The 14,411-nt window shown below is 43.8% G+C and overlaps 1 protein-coding gene across 2 annotated transcripts in view; it reads right to left on the bottom strand.

Moving 5' to 3' along the window:
• The window catches only part of prr36b (proline rich 36b), a 33,807-nt gene extending 19,624 nt beyond the window's left edge, over nucleotides 1–14,183 (bottom strand). The window contains exon 1 of one of the 2 annotated variants that reach the window (XM_008301327.1): nucleotides 13,792–14,183. The gene's annotated coding sequence lies outside the window, so the exon portion shown is untranslated. Of the gene's footprint in view, nucleotides 1–8,453; nucleotides 8,717–13,791 lie in introns of those variants that run through there. The other variant, XM_008301328.1, reaches the window with a different exon arrangement.
• Between the last annotated feature and the right edge of the window lie 228 nt (nucleotides 14,184–14,411).

Below are 14,411 nucleotides of genomic sequence, written 5' to 3'. Positions count from 1 at the left end.
CCTGCTCTTCCCACAGTAAACTAAAGCATCTGGCCCGGCTGTTCGTTTCACTGCTGCTCTCCGGAGGTCCCTACAGCGCCGGTGTGAGCGCGAGTGTTAGTGAAAGTGGTAAATCCTGATTGCATGTCCAATTCCAGATTCTCTTTCTCCTGCAAGGCTCGAGGCAGCTGCGAGATTGCACTTATTCTCTGGCTCTATGGCTCATCCACCCAGGCCTGCGTCATCAGTACCATCAGTCAGCGGGGAGCATAAACAGGCTGGAAACCAGGGCGGGAACAGACGTTTTTTAATTTATTTTCAGCTGAAACTGAAGGCAAAAGGGACGAAAGCCACATTAGAACAACTCAGACTACTTTAGAAGCCAAACAAACCAAACTAAACTTTATTTTGCTGCCAAAATTAACTTCCTGTGCTAAGTTCCACCTTTAATATTTCAGCCTGTTTACAAACGTACTGACTACAGTATGTAATATACTTGTTTAACTTGTCAAAAGATGGCTCATTTCAACATCTTTCCTCCATCCTGCACTCCTGCGGTTAAGTTGTCTGACTATCATAATAAATACGACAATCACTCATCAGCTACAGTGCGTATGTTCCCATATGTAGGGCTTTAGGCTGATAAACCAATGATTCTATGGAACAGAATCCTCTTGAATGTGTTGCAACAGCTACTTACATTATCTAAAATTTCATCCCTAATTACTGTGGCACTCCCAACTGAAACATCTCCATCCCACTAATGCCATTACAGGTTTTCATTAAACCTAATTAGATTGAAGGCAGTTATTCACTTTCAAACTGAGCGAGCTGTTGCTATGCGGGCACATTTGGAAGGATGAGCATCATAGATAAGCCTATCCGGAGCGATGTGCTTGATTATAACTGCAATAATGTCACAAAGCACTGCAACACATGACTTCAAAGAACCAGCAATAAAAGTTGATTTGTTTTCCATTCCAATAATTACTTTTTGACTCGGTCTATCTATGGAAAATCTTGCTCTTCCCTTCCTACTCCACGCTTCACATTTCATACAATGACACATCTGGACCATTAGAGCTTTTTTGAGGCACAACTCTTGTTTTCTCTAAGCAGCTTCGCTAAAGCAACAAGGGATTAAACGTTTTCTGGTTCACTGGCACTTTCACTATAGCTGCTGAAGGTGGTTTTACATTCAGGGGGTTTACAATGAGATTACATTGCTTTGTGTTACACAAAGCTACATTGGGCTACATTACATTTTTTTCGCCGGAAACTGTTTCATTAATTCCTAAGCTAATACCTTATATCTGTAATCTAGCAGTTTAATATGAGTAAATCTAATATTCAGGAATAACGTGTGGCTATGGCTCCACTTTTCCTAGGTATCATTTAACCTATATCCAACCATCTCAACACTTAGGCTACTCTCCAAGACGCAAGTAAAAACCCAGATTGGCTGAGGGAAATCCTCTCTGCAGTCTAGGATGTAACACACAAGCTGGCATTTTCCACCCATAAGGGAAAGAGTGTACTCAATGACCTGAGACATAATGTTGTTTGATTCGAGACAGATGGCTTTGCCAGCCACACTAGGTCCATTTCAAAACATGTTTGGGAAATGTTTTGGGCACAAAATGGTTTAACCTGAACAGAGTTTTCTGGTTAAAGTACCTCTGAACAAGCAGCTGCACAAAATCAGCTGTCCTCACCTCCTGTGGCCTCGGTGGCTCACACATGCACACAAAGGATTTGTAGCAGAATAACGACTTCCTCAACAAAGCGTTCAGTAGGCTGTAGCTGGTATCCTCCAGTCCTAATTTCATAACTGTGAGACAAATCTTAGTTGAAGGTTAACTTTTCATGACAAAAGGAGGTCTCACGCTAAATAAAAAGTAATTTATACAAATAAAAACTATGATTAAATGTGACATATCTTGCGTACAAGAATAAAAACTAACCATTAATGTGAAATATGCACACTGCTCTACCCAAAATACCTCCTGTCTTGTTCTAATTTTGATTTGGCTGCTTGACTTGTTGCACTATTATAAATAGAAAGCATCTTGTGTTCAGTAAAATTGTGTCTCTGTCAATAACACAGTCTGAGTCCACAATACATGGAGAATTAGACCGGAAACCAACAGAGCAGCTGGGACACACTACAAAAGTACACACACAAAGATAAGCTAATGCAATGCCAAGGGCGGTGGATGTAATACTGACGTTACCTTCAGGACGCCATCTTTGGTATTGTTTTTAAAAGGAAGACGTTAATGTTGGCAATCAGCCACTTAAAACTTCCTCAAAAGGTTCACAGATGAAATACTACCTTTTACCTCTCATGCTACACCCAGACGGGAAACAGTGCTTTAGTGAAGAAGTGAGTAAATCCAGCTTCAGCATGATCACCTGCTCTGCAGTGAACGGCACAAGCAGCCATCTGTGGTGACGCTAGGTGACAGCCAGGGAGTGACTATATTCAAGGAGAGTTTGAAATGACAGCTGTATTGTCTGACATCGTGTCTGCACCGAAGGCGTTTGTCAGACGGCGGTTTGTTTTTTTTCTCAGTTTCAAGCAAGACTACAGTTATTGTGTGTTGGGCTCTGAGCACTTCTACGACGTGGGTGAGCTACTCCCAGCACTGCACCTGAACGCCTCCTATGCAGCCACACAGGCAGAGCACTGGCTGTCGCTGCCAAACGTGCTGTTCGTGCGATGCTTTCTGAGTAATGTGAAGAGAGTCAGTCTGTTGTGTTACTGTAGAGCAGAGTGACACAGACACTGTGAGTGTGGGCAAGTAAAGAGAGATGAGAATGACATCTGTAACCATGGCAACTGTACACAACAAAAACAGTGACAGCTGTAGCTGAAAGATTCTTTGGGCATAAAACGGAGAAGGCATAATATTAATGAAGCTGAAATTTCACTGACAAAAGCAGGACTAGAATTTTTGTTGACGACAAAACCATTTGACAATCGATGGATTTCTGGCTGTTGTAAGGGGTGAGGCCGAGGCCAGTGGAGCAGACTCTGCCTAACCCCCGATACTTGAGCCTTGATTTTCCTAGCTGCTGATGCAGCACCAGCACAATACTAAGGGCAGTCTGGCTCGTTCAGGCATGTTCAACGGCCATCAGTGACAAGCACGTTCAGAAACTATTTCCATCTGATCACTTGCAAGATGGCAGAGAGCAGAAAGGTCACACTCCATTTTATCTCAAATGGCAGCTTTGTTCTCTGTTACTAAGAAAAAGAAGGCAACAGAGTGATTGGAGGAGATTGTCTTTGAGACTACAGATGTCAGTTTCAACATCAGCTTTGGGACGGGACCATTAAAGGCTACAGCACAGTCCTTAATGCCAAAACATTAAGCAGACCTAAAAGTTAACAGATATTTTTGCCAAATCAAAACTGAAATTAAACCAAAATCAGGCGCTAGAATTGAATGTGTGGTAAATCTGTCCTCAGTACTGAGCTAAAGACAAAGCCTGAAGACAAAGAACGATAAAAACGTAGGATAAAAGCAGTGTGCACATTGTCACTCTCTAGATCTGGCCCATGTTTTACTTTGAATATGGAATTTCCTCCCTCTGTGTTTTGAACGTAGTTGACTTTGCAAAAATGTGTTTGTTGGCCTTCACAAAGTGTCCAAGTCAAATGCTCACAGCTTCCAAGCAGCATCCCACTCCAAATTCCCGGCAAGCCTCAATGATGAGCTACACAGTAACTGTGAACAAAGGAAACCCACACAGACACTAAACCATACAAAGACAAAGGCGGTGGTTAAAGCACAGGATCAGAAAAGACCAGTGAGGGACACACAAACACACACCATTGATAATCTTTGTATGACAGTTAACGAAATGCATAATCGAGGCAAATTATCTGACATTTGACTTCCCTATAAGTTGCTTTAAATGCTGCATGTGTGAGGAAGTGAATCAACATTCTGCATGTAGCTTACATTTGGAGTTTAAGAGCATCTCATTAATGGTGCATTCTCTGTCATGGTCTCACATTTTGTAAAGTTTGCTTTAAGGCAAATGCTGTGTTGTTTATTCCCACTCTTGCTGTTATTATCACACTACCCCAAGCAGCACCATAATGATGGGCAAGCCAGCTATGCAAGGTGAGATCATCCTTCTGGGCATCATCCCTTCCCAATTCCCACAATGGGACATAAACAAAACATGTGTGCGCTCACACTTGTGTGTGGATCCCAGCCACGCTACACTGTTTGGGCCAATACTGTCAATAACTGGAAGGCATCCAGTCCTGCTGAGGGATCTAAGCCTTTCTGACTGTCTAGACACAAACATAGCATTCTTGAATAATCAGGTCATCAGCATATTTTAACAGAAAACTGGTAGTTTGACCCCCTTTCTGCATCAAGTACAATCTACTACTGTGTGTGTACAGTGGGGGGGTGTACATGTATCGGCCGTGTCTGTTTTGATAACGGGGGTTACGTTAAAAAAACACTCCTCATGGGAAAACAGAAACATTTCTGAATCTGATGTTTTTTTAATCATGCAGGATAGCAGTGATTCATTATGCAGATTAAAATGAAGAGGCTGCAGTGTGGGGTATTAGGATAAATGTTACGTTAATGTCAAATCTGCTCTGAGGTTGTGGTGTGTGTTCACATCGAATCACAACGACTGTCAGCTAAGAACAAAAATATCTTTGCCTTTTCTACACAAAGGCCGAAATCAAAGTGCCTCGGCTCGCTCCCTTACTTAAGCCCAGCAAACCGTCCAAGAGCGTGTATGAACCGCTGTGGTAGACAAACAACGGTGCATTCACAGTACACAACTGTGTACACACACACACACACACACACATATGCATTCTGTGAGCCTTCTTCTATCCCCGGGGCCTACTCTAAATAGCAGTCAAAGGGAGGGATTGTGGGGGAAGGAAGCGGTGGGGATGGAGGTGGGGGTGGGGTATAGGAGACACCAGAAAAGATGCAAAAAGAAAGTGAGCTTGTGTTGACGATGTAACCGTCCGCGAGTGCTGACACAAACTCGGCCAAGCCTGGTAGAATTACTCAAGACATAACTGATGTCTTCGTCAGAGGCTGGAGCTGTGGGGGGACAGGATGTTGGTGGGTCGGTATGGTTTTTGAAGGCATTTTTAACGAGCATGTGGTGGCCTCTGACCCTGTAATTGACATGCTTTTATCTCCACAAGCAGCAAAGAGAAGATAGCTGAGCTGCTGTGTTTGCTCTTTGACACTGCTAATTAACCGTCCTCCTTCCTCTGGCCGCTGGTGATGGCTATAATGTCTCTGAGTAGGCCGAGTGTTTTTAAATTCTACCAATCTAGGAAATTGAGAGGCAGATTTGGAAATATATCACAACATATATCATCAATATTATAGATACATATTTTGGGTGTCGACTGAACCCTCCTTGGTACCGTATGATGGCACAACAGCTCCAAAGTTTGCTCTTCAAGGAGCATAACTCTGCAGAGCTTCGTCAATAATTTACTGCCATCTTGCTTACAGCGCCACTGCTCATGGGTATGTGGGCTGATGCAAGTAGCCTCAGATTTGACGCAGTTATATCTGTGACCAAAAATGATCAAATTAGGCCAAATGCAAGCATGTTTTCATGAGTGTGTGTATATCACTCCTCCTCTACAAGGGGGTGAATGTCACATTCAAGATGCCACACGCTGGCATGGGGCCTTAGATTGTCTATTCAACCTACTCTAAATTTAACAGTAGTCCCAGTCAACTCTCCCCCCTATTCAGGGCTACTTAGAGCCACGGGCTCCATTTGTTGAATCAGTCTTTGAAATGGATATTTGTGTAAACTCTTGAAAAAGTTTATTTTTTTCTTGTCCAAAATCTAATAGATTTGAGCACAATGTCATTAAACCCAAGATAAAAATGAACAAAAAGCATGCAGTTCAAACAGATCTTAATTGGAAACAAATTAATCTGCTACAAATTTAAACTGGATTAGTTGCCGGATGGATTAGAGCTCACAAATTATTTGGTTCCAGTGAGAGGATCTGCTGAAATTCTCTGTTATCTTAGTGTAAAGACTTTGGACTGTTGGGAGTGAACAAGGATTCATCTGTACATTTCTTCAGAGTTTGTAAATATTATATAAAAGTCTGTAATTAAATGCTTAATCTTTTGGGGGGGGAGTAGATTAACCAAAAATGAGTAGGTGATATAGCGTAAAACTACACATTTGTAAATGAAGATATGATATAGAAGGTGAGGTTAAAATCAGGATAACAGCATTAAATGTGGCAGGAACTGTCTGGCAAAAGTAAAGATGTACAGCAGAGAGGCTCCACTGCTGAATGTTTCATTTACTCTGAGCCAAATCTTGGCAGAACATCCGCAACAGACTAACAGCTCCATCAGTCACGGGTATACACTGTACGAACAGGTGGAGAACAAGAAATAGGACGGTGCAGAGAGGAGAGATTTCCACATTCATACATAGAAATCAAATTTCAAATAACTCCATCCTCGGATGACCTAATGACCGAGTGGTAAAGGCGCACACCACATGGGCACAAATGCCTTTAAGAAATGAGTTCCCAGTTGGATTCCCAGCTGGCCTGGACCTTTACTGCATGTCATTCCCATGCTCTCTTTCCCCTCGTTTCCTGTCTCTCTCCACAGTAAAACCGTCCAATAAAAGCAAAAATGCTAAGATGCTATATCTATAAATAAATAAATAAACCCCATCTATAAAATAGGTTTTGTTCACTGTGACCACAACAAACCCTCTCAAAGTTATTACCATTCCAACCCACCACCACTGCAGCCAATGACTCTATCCCCGTGTGACATTTCGTGGGATGGTGTCATTGCCCGTCATCGCCTCCTCCTCGGCTGCAACACACAACATTATGGCTCGCTGATGATCTCAGAGGAACGCCGAGGAGCCACCCATGAGACGAGAGGCTGATTATTACCACACACGTCCCCGATGAGGCTGTGCATGGGGATTTTGGAATAGAAAACATGGGTGTATGTGTGGGAGTTGGATGAGGGGAGCTGGAAGTACGGACGCCCGGTTTAATCCAGCTGGAGGTTACGAGTGCTGCTGCCTCCATCCACTTGATACTAATCACAGCTCACAAATACCCCACACACCCCCGACCTCAGGTCAAGAAACTGCCTCTGTCCTGCACACAAATAAAGTGCAAACAAAGCCTGCTGCTCTCCATGGCATTCCCCACAGACTGTGGGAGGGATGAGTGAGCAGGGAGAGAAGCGAAGAGGGGGGAGGGAGACACAAAGTAGGCTTCCATTGAAATGTTGCACAAAGTTGGGAGAACGTTTAACAAATCTGTCAAATAAAGCAAATCTTCTTTTAACATACATTTCAACTTAACATTTTTTTAACCTTAAGGCAAACATTTAATGCCCCAATAAAAAATATCAGATTTAATTAGGTTGATTTAGAGTATGTATTGTTGCATTTGCCTCTTGCCTACAAAGAGTTTTAATACCAAAGCTGGGATTTAAGCTCTATTCAAGCACCTCAATCAAATTATACAAATTAATATATTTAACGGCTATAGCGTCCGTGTCGGCCCGTCAATTGGTGGATCAATATGTTCTCAGCTCTTAAAATCCTCACTGGTCGGACAATGGCCACGAGGAGAAAAGCTCTACATCAATAGCCTTCTAGAACTTCTTCTGACGGCGGCAGAAACAGACTACGCGTGAACACTCCTGCGTCTTCACAACCTTTACGTCATCCGACCTACTAGAGACTACGAGGACTAGCCTAACATTTACTAAACATTTACTTATGTCGGCTCCAAACCAATGAACACCATGTCAAAGATGTCTGTGTTTTGTTTAAACAGATGGCCAGCGAGTGGTTTAAAAAAATACAAAATCGCAGACAGCAGTTTGTATATCACAGCTCAACAACAAACATGGCAGATTATCTTAAAACAGTCGGTTCATTTGGCTGTTATGTTCCTCAACAGTTCTCGTGCTGGTATCGCCAGCTGATGTAGTTCTATTTTCAAAAAGCGTTCTGACGTTGGTTGTTTTGTTCGGGTTCTTGTTTTCGTTTTAAGGTTTAAATTGTTTTGTTTTGTTGCAACCTTTACTTTTTTATGGTTATGGAGAATTTACTGTGAAAGGCCAGCAGATGGAGTGCACTCGATAAACTGTGGCCGATTTAGTTAATCTAGAGATAATGTGAAGATTGTTTTTCAATTGGTGGAAGTGAGGGCATGATTTCAATCAAACAAGATGTACTTTGTCCTAAAAATTTCCCTTTAAGCATATGAGTCGTTTACTCCTCAGCTATATGCAGAAAAATTGCGATATCATAGCATTTTATTTGGAACTGTCAATGAGAAGTTATTATGAGCAAAATATACATAAAGACAAGCAGATGGAAACTTACTCGACTTGAAGATAAAGCTGCAAAAATGCGTTCTGATGCCATTCGTTATCCAGACCTACCTCTTATAAACGGCAGCGCCACAGCAAACATAAACACCTGTTTCCTCCCTCGCTGCTTGTCAAGTGAACTCCTTAATATTGCACAGTACAGTCATTCCCACCGATTGGCTTCCAGTGGCTCTCTGGGCTGCTGCGTTGGTTCAATAAGACAAAGTGATGCAGGACAAAAGCCCCGCTGAGAGGAAGGAACAAGTCTTTATCTGTATCCTTGTTTGTTTGGCTGCTGGCGTGTGCGCTGAGAGAAAAGAGCAGCAGATTGTGTGACAGTCACCTGGATCACAGAAACATGTGATCGGGAACACTGGCACTAATCCTACAAACGCTTTGGAGCACACTAAGATTTAACGGTGTCCTCAAGTGGTAATTCAACCGATATTAGTGGCTGGCAACACTGTATAAAAGCACTCTTTAATTAAGCTTCCTGTTGCAATAAAACAAAAAACAAATCAGCGTAAAGACAATTGCGACTGCCGCAAAGGGTCGAGGATGCCAACGCCCGCTACAGATTCAGGCCCTATACATCGTAGGTCTGTGGGTTGATACCTTCCCCCCCTTCCTGCATACAAACACCAACACTGACGCACATAACATAAACATGCAAACATTCGAACCCTGTCCTTCCCATGGTGCGCCCAGGCTCGGAGAAACTCGGCCCCCCGGGGACGGACAGATTAACACATGACAGAGCCTGTTAACCCTGGACAAAGAGAGACGCTAATCTTGTACAGTCGGCCTCGACTGTCCTCAAACAGTACACAGACAGAGAGAGAGAGAGAGAGAGGAAGAAAGACAAGAAAGAACAAGGGAGGAATATGTAGCAGTAACAGAGGCCTCAGTATGTCCCAGAAACTAGACAATACTGTGGGGAGGCAGGGCTAGAGGGTCTATCAGCCCCGAAACAATAAGGGGAGAGACAGAGCCCAACAACAAACAAGGCCCCAACGGCGAGGGCCCTACTACTGCCTGGCTGAGCTCCACCGCCTGCAGGGACGACCGGCAGGGCAGCGCTGAGCTCAACTGTGTGGATATTGATCGCATGGGGGAAAGTGGGGAGCCAGGCATGCAGCTCCACAGATGGCCAGGGCAGCAGAGAAAAAGACAGAGGCAGACAGAGGAAGTGCATTAGTAAGGCAGGTTCCTCTGATGCTGTTAGCTGCCTCCCCTGGGAGATATAAGAGATAGTCGTGACATGTTTTTAGGAGAGGATAATGAAAAAAAAGGGGGGGCTGGGTAAAAAGGGACAGGGACAGGGATAACCGGCGAGGAACAGCAAGACAAGAAGGAAGACAGAGGACCCAACAGAGAAACTAAGGCTAATTTGTAACTTGAAGAGCTGCTGGATCATCTCCATAATGGGCCGTCTGCCCACAAACAAGCTCCTCTCTGGGGGTAAATGAGATCAGGCCAGCCCAGGACCAGCTGGTGGCTTGGATCAATGACACAAGATAGAGCAGATACAGAGCTGGAGGAAGAGGACAGAACCGAGGCATCTGGACAGGATGGCAGAAACACGCCCGAGAAGCTCCAGTTCTCTCTCGAGATTTTGTACGAGGCCACGGTCGCTCACATGCAAAGTACAAGTGGAACGACTGCGTCCATAAGAGGATTATGTTCTCCTGTTTGAAGTGGAACAAGGCACGTTCCAGATGGAATCTGATCTCTCGCAGGATGGCAGACAGGTTGGATGGTCGACCAGATCAGCAAATACTCGCTACAGCTTTCTAAGAACTAAACCTCGAACCAGACATCTGGCATTGAAACATCACCACAACATCTGCCCACGAAATGCAACAAACTCGTCTTTTACCACATCCACAACCGCAGAGGCATACATTTGGCAGTTCAAAGGAGGCTGATGATATATCTTTGCAGCAGCACACTAAACACAATGAAACAGTCAAAGCGAGATCTGACTATCAACATGTGAAACTGATATGACTAAGACATAATTTGGCCCCACCAGTTGCTTATAGTAAAGGGAGTTTATCATTCTGTCAGCACCAATGTCTGGCTGAAATGCCTTTCATTCCACACGTGGCTCTGGTGTGGCAGCCTCTGACATAATCTACCAACCGCATCAGCCACAAGGAAAACATACAGCCATACTGATGTGAAGACGGCTCCATTGACACCACTGTGTTTGATGTGTAAGTGTCAGAGCAGACCTCATGACTGACACCACAACAGTAATGTTTTGGGTCTGTTTTCAGAATCTCCAAGACTGCATTGTACAGAACAACAAGGCACCACCACCAACACATTGTGAACATTTTGGTCTTAAAGCCAAGCACCAGGGCCGTGAACCTTGCCCATTATACATCCTCCCACTGCAGGAATTCAGAACGTCCAAACACAGCAAATTACTGCAGCTGCTGGCAAATACGGCCTCGAAACCGCACCGCCAGTTGCCAACTGCATGCCCTGACAACTGTGACACCACCAACTGAGGCTCCTATCATAAATAAGCGCGCAGGCAAAGTTTATCTCTGCTTTATCTTCACTGTGCAAAATCAGTTTAACCCAGTGGCTGTTTCCTCAAGTCTCAATCGCCCAGAAAACAGAAGGAAATTGAGCCTAACATACTGTTTCTGTTGGTGTTTTGATAATCTCAAAACAAGAAACTATTGTGCGGTTGTTGCCATGGATTAAAACACAGCCACAGAGGATGGCTGTAATTTTTAATGACGCCAAGAAGTGCAAGGAGCACGGGTTGAGGCTGAAAAAAGCTTGATGACCAGAGGCACAGGCTTGCCCTTGTCACTATTGAGAAGTTCAGAGCTGGGGGATTTCATTCTGAGTCACACACCCACCGACACCAGTCCTTAGGCTAAGGGCAAGCTGACACATAAGTCTATTAATGCAACAATCATAGCCCCCCCCTCTCGACCCGTGCCTCGGAGATGACTGTCCGAGGCACGGGTCAAGAGCCCCGCTTGGGGCAAAATAGATGATTAAAATTTAAATTGTCCTAATATACAAGCTTATGAAATACATTGCATGTAATAACAGTGAGAGCAATCCTCAGAGCAGCTGCAGCAGAAGAGGCAAAACCATTTCCTCTCAATGAAATGACAGAAAATAATTAAAAAAGAAATAGAATTTCAAAGAGCCCAAGGTGAAAAAAATCAGTCTTTTTTTTATCCAACCAACCATCCAAGACCCAAAGACATTTCATTTTCTATCATGACCTATATTTAAACTAAAAACAGCAATTTGAGAAGCTTAAATTGGTAAACGATTGGCATTTTTGCCTGGAAAAATGGCTGATTATATAGTTTAAGAAGGGCTGCAGAATATTTTTTAAGTAGAGTATTTAAAATCTAATTAAAATAATACATCACTAACAACGATAAATGTTGGACATACTGAAAAACACAGACTAACCAGAGGCTGAGCTGATGTCTTAACATGAGAATAGCATCTCGTTTTCAATAATATCAGATATTATGACTTTAAGCATCATTGATCACGATCGATGATTAATCTGCAGAAACTTATTGATTGATTTAATCATTTGATTTAATTATTTTTTGATGGTATGTTCATTCTGCGTGTGGATGACTGTTTCAGACACCGGCCATGTGCTCTCTTTCTTAGTGCGCTGGGGTAACTAACGCTGTAGACACCCACACCCTTAATTCCAGCTCCTCCAACACAGTGACAAGAGGCAGAGTGATACACACTAATAAAATCACACTGACAACAAGAAAGAAAAGAGTCTTCAGCACAATGAAAAGGAGCTTACTCCAGCCGATTTTTGTAATTTTTCACACTCCACAGTGAAAAGGAGATTACTGTATCCAATTTTTCTTTCTATATATATATATATTTATTTTCCAGAAACACAATCATCTGCTTCATTCAAGTTTAGTTCCTGACAAATCCTCTTCCCACACAGAATGCCTCCGGGCTGTAATCCGCATCCTCCACCTAATAATCTTTCTAAAACCATCTTAAATAACTTCATAAAAAAAAAGAAAAAAAAACAGACTGCCGTTTTTAACAGCAGCCAAATTTAATTTCACGATTGCATTAGGCCGCCTGTCTGTCCTCCATTTCCCTGCCTCATCCACCAACACTGTGAGTCAGCCATTCTCTCATCCATGCACCGGAGGGGGGCGGACTCGCTGATGGCTTCAGCCCACCTCTGACTTAAGAGTCCTGGAGTGTCTCCAAGCCCCTGCGTGGCCGAGCTTTAAAAGTGCTCATATTAGTTGCCCTGGGATGCCATTTACTGGGGATGACATCAATACATCGTGGTCGATCAGCTCACATTATTGACCGGCCCCTGCCCACGATGGCCACAATGCTTGAGACAATTTATGTCGCTGTCTGCACCACCTCAGGGGGGGGGGAAGAGAATAGAGTTGTGGGCTACGGATAAAGATTTTCAATGCTTGCATGTTTGCAGTTTATTAAATGCTTCTGGCCAGGCTTTGGGAACTGGCAGTGTTCTCTCCTCTCCATTGTTCTACTGAGGGGAGCGTAATCTGTCTTGCTGCACTAACTCAACCAAAAAGCGAGGGAGCAGCCCCACAACCACAATAGCTGATCACTTTTGGGGGGGTGACATTAATCACCTCTGATTACATGCCAGCTTCACACTGAGCAAAACTCTCTGAGAGATATTTAGGCTTCACACACTCCCTCCAGCATCTGGAAAAGAGGGGAAGAGGGGGTGAAAACGCTACAAATACCCCCCCTTCAAAGTTATCCTGTTGAGTTAAAATGAAAACTGCTAATTTATGAGCAGAAACAAAAAAAAAAAAAACCCGGCTGCTGCTTCTTCTTCTTCTTCTTCTTCTTCTTCTCCTCCTGAGGCGACCGGAACAATTCCTCACGCCACTTGGCCCATCACAGAACAATGGGCATCCGCGACGGAGGATGGAGAAGGAGGGCAGATGAGGGGAAAAAAAGTTTAGGGGGGAAAAAGGCGACAAAATGGCCACACAAAGAGGGAAAGCGTTGTCTAAATGAGCAGGAGCACACGTTGAAATGGGTTAGGCTGCTTTAGGGTTAGGGCTAACAGGTCTGTGGGGGCACTTCCAGCCACCACGCCGCCTGCCACCGCCCCATCAGCTCCTCCTAATCAAACAAGCGGCTCATCGACACACACACACACAAAAAGATGAGGTGACACTTAAAACCTTTTATACATTTTTTTTAACCTGAAAACAGATATATTAACCCACATAAAAAAAGAAACCCAATGCCCTGCTTTGTGCTAAAAATGAGGAAAGTAGTCCAACGGTAACTACATGAAAGAGAGACTCGTTAATTAGCAGTTAACTGTCAGTAACTGACGCTAGCACGCTAGCTAAAGCTAAAACAATCTTACCCGTCAACGCAGCGGCGAGCTAGCAAGAAATCCTCTTCAGCTACGCCCAGTGTTAGCCAGTACAACCAGACTGGGTCCTCGGGGTTGGAAGAGGGGAGAAATATAGTAAAGTAGAGGGACGAGAGGTTTTTCTTTTTTCAAAAAAAAATAAAAGAAACGGGGAGAAAAATCGCCGGTGAACGTAGCGTAACGGTTCCAGACGAGCCGAGAAACTTCTGCGTCTCGAGCGTCGTTTTTGTTTTTTTTCCTTTTCTTCCCTTCTTCTTTTCTCTCAAATGATGCACGTTGAGTGAGAGGAAGAAAAGAGGAGAATGAGGCGTCAGTCCGCTTCGCAGCAGAACCGGTGAACGATGGATGGACAGGCGGAGGAGAGAGGGCTGCTGCTGCCTTCACGGCCCGCCGGAAATGTTCGGAAATCACAGCTCCGCGCGCGCCACAGCCCACGAGCCGGTGTGATTGCAGGCTGTTCTCATTTTTTTTGTCACTGCTTTTCTTTAAACCTGCTTTGTGGTCTGTAACCAATGTTTGCTGAAAAAAGCTTTATTCTAGTCATATAATGCATTTTTTTTTTTTTACATTTGCCAAATTATGAGTGCAGCCTTTACTTTGTGACTGCTTAG

The sequence above is a fragment of the Stegastes partitus genome, unplaced genomic scaffold (assembly GCF_000690725.1).
Source record: "Stegastes partitus isolate 25-593 unplaced genomic scaffold, Stegastes_partitus-1.0.2 Scaffold1660, whole genome shotgun sequence".
Classification (NCBI taxonomy): domain Eukaryota; kingdom Metazoa; phylum Chordata; class Actinopteri; family Pomacentridae; genus Stegastes; species Stegastes partitus.
The sequence above is the reverse complement of the archived record's forward strand: the minus strand, read 5'-3'. Positions and strand labels throughout refer to the sequence as shown.